Source organism: Myotis davidii, unplaced genomic scaffold (genome assembly GCF_000327345.1).
Source record: "Myotis davidii unplaced genomic scaffold, ASM32734v1 scaffold289, whole genome shotgun sequence".
Classification (NCBI taxonomy): domain Eukaryota; kingdom Metazoa; phylum Chordata; class Mammalia; order Chiroptera; family Vespertilionidae; genus Myotis; species Myotis davidii.
The window spans coordinates 2,859,062-2,864,607 of record NW_006299717.1 but is presented as its reverse complement, the minus strand read 5'-3'; positions in this window follow the sequence as shown (position 1 = coordinate 2,864,607).

Genomic DNA, 5,546 nt, shown 5'->3' with positions numbered 1-5,546 from the left:
TCCAGCCGCTCCCCCTGGGTTTCCCCTCCCACCTCCCGCCTCCCGCCTCCCACCTCCGCAGCCTTGGCTCCTTTACTGTGTCGGTGCGGCCTCTACTTTGCTCCCTTCGGTAGTGCTTGGCTTCCATGTTGTCTTCAGTCTTTGCTCAAAGCCGGCATATGCAATTAACTGCCATCTTTTACCTTCTATAATTGAAACATTGTATCTTTTGGAGCTGTTGCTTCAGGAGCTCAGAGCCAGGAGGCGGCAGGCGGGGAACCTTGGCTTCCTCCATTGCCGGGGCAACCAAGCCTCCTGTTCACTTTAGCTGCCTGGCTGCCTGCCGCCATCTTGGTTGGCAGTTAATTTGCATATCGCCCTGATTAGCCAATGGGAAGCATGTCGGAGGGATGGTTAATTACCATGTTTGTCTATTATTAGATAGGATTATTATTATAGACTAGAGGCCTGGTGCATGAAATTTGTGCACGGGTGGAGCAGTCCCTCAGCCCAGCCTGCACCCTCTCGAATCCGGGACCCCTTAGGGGATGTCTGACTGCCGGTTTAGGCCCGATCCCTATGGGACAGTCAGACATCCCTCTTGCAATCCAGGACTACTGGCTCCTAACCGCTTGCCTTTCTGCCTGATCACCCCTAACTGCCTCTGGTTGCCAGCCTGAGTGCCAACTAACTGGTCCCCTGCTGACCTGGTTGCCCCCTAACTGCCACACTGCTGGCCTGATTGCCCGCTAACTGGTCCCCTGCTGGCCTGCCTGATAGCCCCTAACCACTCTACCTGCCTGCCTAATCGCCCTAACTGCCTCTGCTTACCAGCCTGATCACTCCCTAACTGGTCCCCTGCTGGCCTGGTCACCTTCTACCTGGTCCCCTGTCAGCCTGTTCTCCCCTAACTGCCCCCCTGCCCTCTTGGTCACCCCTAATTGCCCCCTGCTGGCCTGGTCGCCCCATAATTGGTCCCCTGCCAGCCTGGTCGACCCCTAACTCATCCCCTGCCGACCTGGTCACCCCCTTACTGCCCCTCTGTCTGCCTGGTTGCCCCCTAACTGCTCCTCTGCCGGCCTGTTCACCCCTAACCACCTCTGCCTTGGCCCCTGCCACTGTGGCTTTGTCCAGAAGGAAGTCAGATGTCCGGTTGACCTGGTCTAATTAGCATATTATCCTTTTATTAGTATAGATGATAACTGATACTGCCCTGGCTGGTATGGCTCAGTTGGTTGAGAATCATCCTGTACACCAAAAGGTCATGTCTGTCAGCACCCCCATGATGGCCACGAAAGAGTGGCTGGTCCTGTTCCTGACACTAGGTTCTACATCTGGATTCTGAGGCATCCCTGAGAGCCAGAGGAGCCCCAGGAAAAACAGAGGTTGGGTCCTTCTAACCTGGCAGTATCAGGCCAATTTAATTAGTTGTTGTTGTTTTTAATGAAAATGGATACTCTGTATATATACAAGCTTGAGTTCTTAGAGACATAACTTCTACATTTTCTTATAAAACATCCGTCAACTTAAAAGAAAGCTACTATGCTCACCCCAGTTTGGCTCAGTGGATAGAGCATCAACCTGCGGACTCAAGGGTCCCAGGTTCAATTCCAGTCAAGGGCATGTACCTTGGTTGCAGGCACATACCCAGTAGGGAGTGTGCAGGAGGCAGCTGATCAATGTTTCTCTCTCATCAATGTTTCTAACTCTCTATTCCTCTCCCTTCCTCTCTGTAAAAAATTACTCTTTCTTCCATTTTCCTCACTTCACTTCTAATTTTCTGTTAGTTGGATTATCATTTTTACATTGTCAAGGTTTATAAAATTCATATATTTTTCTGAATTATAATGAACATTTCTACATTGGTTATAGTTGGTTATAAAATTTTAAATCTATAAATAGTGTGTGTGTGTGTGTGTGTGTGTGTGTGTAAATAAAAAGAAAGCTACTAAGATAATTTATGATGTCTTCTCACACCCTTTTCCTTGACATGTTTAAAAAAAAAAAAAGTAAGACCTGACTCAGTCTGCTTCCTTAAGGAGTTAGAGAGAAATTCTATCCCTTGCTGGAGTCACATAGAACTCCCAAGTTCAGCAAATCTTGGAATCCTAGGGAAGGGTTTGAACTTCAGGTTAGTGTTATCACTGTGAGAAGCTTCACGTCCAAGCTTCAGTTGTCCTACAGCTTAGCTCCAAAGGCAATGGTTTATAGCTCAGCTAACCCATGCAGCTAACCCATTACACACCCTGTCCCTCCAGGGTCTGGGAGGGAGTCAAACACAGGTCCCAACGTGGGCAGAACCAGACATCTCTCCATTCCCTCAAGAGCAGGAAAATCCCACTTGCTGTAGGGGTTGGGATCCATTTCCTTCTCCCTCAACTTTTCAAGTCAACACCCTCCACTCACCCACATAATCTAGACCTCTGTCTTTAAGAGCCTAGATTGTCCAAAACTCAAAATGGATAAACCACTTAAATGTAATCAGAAAACCATAAAGGGGAAGAGATGGGCAGTCCTATTAAATCTACAAAGAGAAAATGCCTGTCATGCTTTGGTAGTGAATCAAGAAGCAGGGAAACCAGCTCCAATTCTGAATGAGGTCATCGTAAGAGTAAATCACATGCGTGCAAAGTCCTCATGATCAGACTCCGATCCAGCTCTCCTGGGACATCTCTCAGCATTGCTTCTCATGTCTACAATGTTCTCACTTGCTCAAACTTTTTTTCTCCCCTTCTCCAGCTAGCTCACCCCTACTCATCCCTCAATGTCATTTGAATCCTCAAAAAGGTATCTGGACTCTAGGTTGGCATCTGTAATTCTCTTGGCCTCACACCAGTATTCCAAGTGGGAGTGTGCCAGGAAGCTCTCCTCCATGTTTGTCTCTTTCACAGGAAGGAAACCATTTTTCCAGAACCCCCAGCAGTCTTCCCCTCAGGACTCATTGGTTAGAACTGGGCCATGTGGCTACCCAGAGCAGCAGGGGAGGCTGGGGAAGCAAGTTCCCAGCAAAGCAGAGTAGATTGCCATATGGTTTAGACAAATCATGATTTATGCCCAGACTGGGAACACAGTTGCCTCACCTCTCTAAAAACCGAGTCCCTTTAACAAGGAAGGAGGAAGGAAATGGCTACTGAAGTCTACCATAGAGATCGTGTTCCGTTAACTATCCCTTCTGCTTCATTAACATGGCAGGAACTCCTATTATCTGTTTGCCCCTTCTTCCACAGACGCAGAACTGTGAGATATACACGTGGTTGGCCAGAATGTTTGCCTTTCCCAGACTCCTTGAAACTGAGTGTGGCCATGTGACCAATTTTTAAGGATGACTTGAAAGGGGAAGAAATAAATATAATGACCAAGGATTATGGAGAACGTCATACCTTCCCTTGCCCTCATCCCGATGGCTAAAATGTGGATGTGGTGGGGGGCCATGTTGGACCAACTGGGTAAGGACATCATGGGGCAGAGAGACAAGGAGCCCAGGCCCCTGGAAATTTCACAGAGCAGAGCTGCTACTCCAGCTTCAGCTTCTACATGAGAAAAACTGTAAACTTCTATTATGTTTAAAACACTGTTATTTTACAGCCACACTTATATCCTAACAAACAGAACTCCCTCCAGTGCTCTGACTATACGCATGCTAAAGTCTCTCCCACCTCAAACAATCTCTCCCATGACCCTGTTTTTTTCCAATTTCCAGTCCATCTTTCTCTGTTAGAGCAAGCAACAGATACCAACTCCTGCCCGACTTAAGCAGAAAAGGCAGTTCATAGGCTTGTGGAAAGGGCTAGAGACATATTAGTTATTGATTGCCACAATAATGCCACATAAACAACCACAAAAAAACCTCAGTGGCATCTAACATGAACAGTATTTAGTTCACAATCTGGGGGTTCAGCTTATGTGGGGCTGCGTTGAGCTGGGCTGATCTCAGCTGGACTTACTCGAGTGTCTGGGGTCAACTCCTGGTTGGCTAGAGAGCTCTGTTGATTTTGGCTGAGCTCATCCATATATCTGAAGCTCATCTGGCGGTTGGCTGACTAGGATGGCCTCTGCTGGGATAACTCAGCCACATGACTCTCATCATTCAACAGGCTAGCCAAGACATGTTCTAAAGGCAATGGCAGAGGACCGCAGTGAGAGTGCTACAGATTGAATTCGTGTTTCGCCAAAATTCAGATGTTGAAAACTTAATACCAAAGGTGATAGTATTAGGGGGTGGGGCCTTTGGGAAGGTCATGAAGGTGGAGCCCTCCTGAATGAAATTAGTGTCGTTATCAAAGAGGTCCCAGAGAGATCTCCTGCTCCCTCCACTATGTGAGAATACAGTGAGAAGTCAGCAGTCTCCAACATGGAAGAAAGCCTTTACCTTATTTATTTTTTAAAATATATTTTTATTGATTTCAGAGAGGAAGGGAGAGGGAGAGAAAGAAACATCAATGATGAGAGAAAATCATTGATCGACTGCCTCCTGCATGCCCTCTACTGGGGATTGATCCTGAAACCCGGGCATGTGCCCTTGACCAGAATTGAACCCGGATCTTTCAGTCTGCAGGCTGATGCTCTATCCACTGAACCAAACCAGCTAGGGCTGGAAGAGAGGCTTAATGAGAACCTAACCATGCTGACATCCTGATCTTGGGCTTCCAGCCTCCAGAACTATGAGAAATAAATTTCTGTTGCTTATAAGCCACCCGGTCAGTAGTATTTTGCTGTGACAGCCCAAAGGGACTAAGACAAAGAGCAAGTCCAATCACACAAGTGCTTTCCATACCTTTGCTTGTGTAAATAAATGGATATTTGCTAACATCCATTGACCAGAACAAGTCACAGGGTGAGTTCAGAGTCAATAGGGAAGGTCTGACAAGATAACATGGACGTAGGGAGAAGTGAAGAATTGAGGCCATTAATGCACTCACTCCTACCACACCATTCAGAGGTTTTGCTTATAGGATAGTAGCCAACGTCACACCACAGAGCGGGGCTACTGCAGACATCGTTACTGCCACTGATGGGCGTTTGATGCCATGGTTACGGAGAGACCTTTTACTCCCAGGCCCTGGTGCTGCTGCCACAACGGGCACTGTCCACAAAAGAAGCTTCTGCTTCTTTGCATTAGAAGCTCCCCCTGATTCCGATTTGGGGCGGATTTTATTAGCAGAGCCTACGACACACGCACGTGACTTGGTTCACAAGGGAGGGTGGGGAAGTGGGGAAGCAGCCGGTATATTTAACTAGAATACTGGGAGGTGGGCTCTGCTTCCCACAGTTTCATACAGTGGAAACTTGTCCACACATGGGAAAGGCACTTACGTCATGAGCTGCTACAAGAACAAAACAGAACAAGGAGGAAGAGGAAGAGGGGGAGGAGGGAGAGGAATATGCTAGTCTCTCATTCTCTTCACAGCTAAGCTTCTTAAATACTCCTAGCTCATTTTTCTCCTCTATTTCACTTCTGTAATAATTATTGCCACACTAATGATGTAAAATTCAGTGGTTTACAGCCACAAGCATCTGTTTTTCTTGCTCGTGCTTCAGGATGGCTGGGCTTGTTTCTGGGCTTCTAT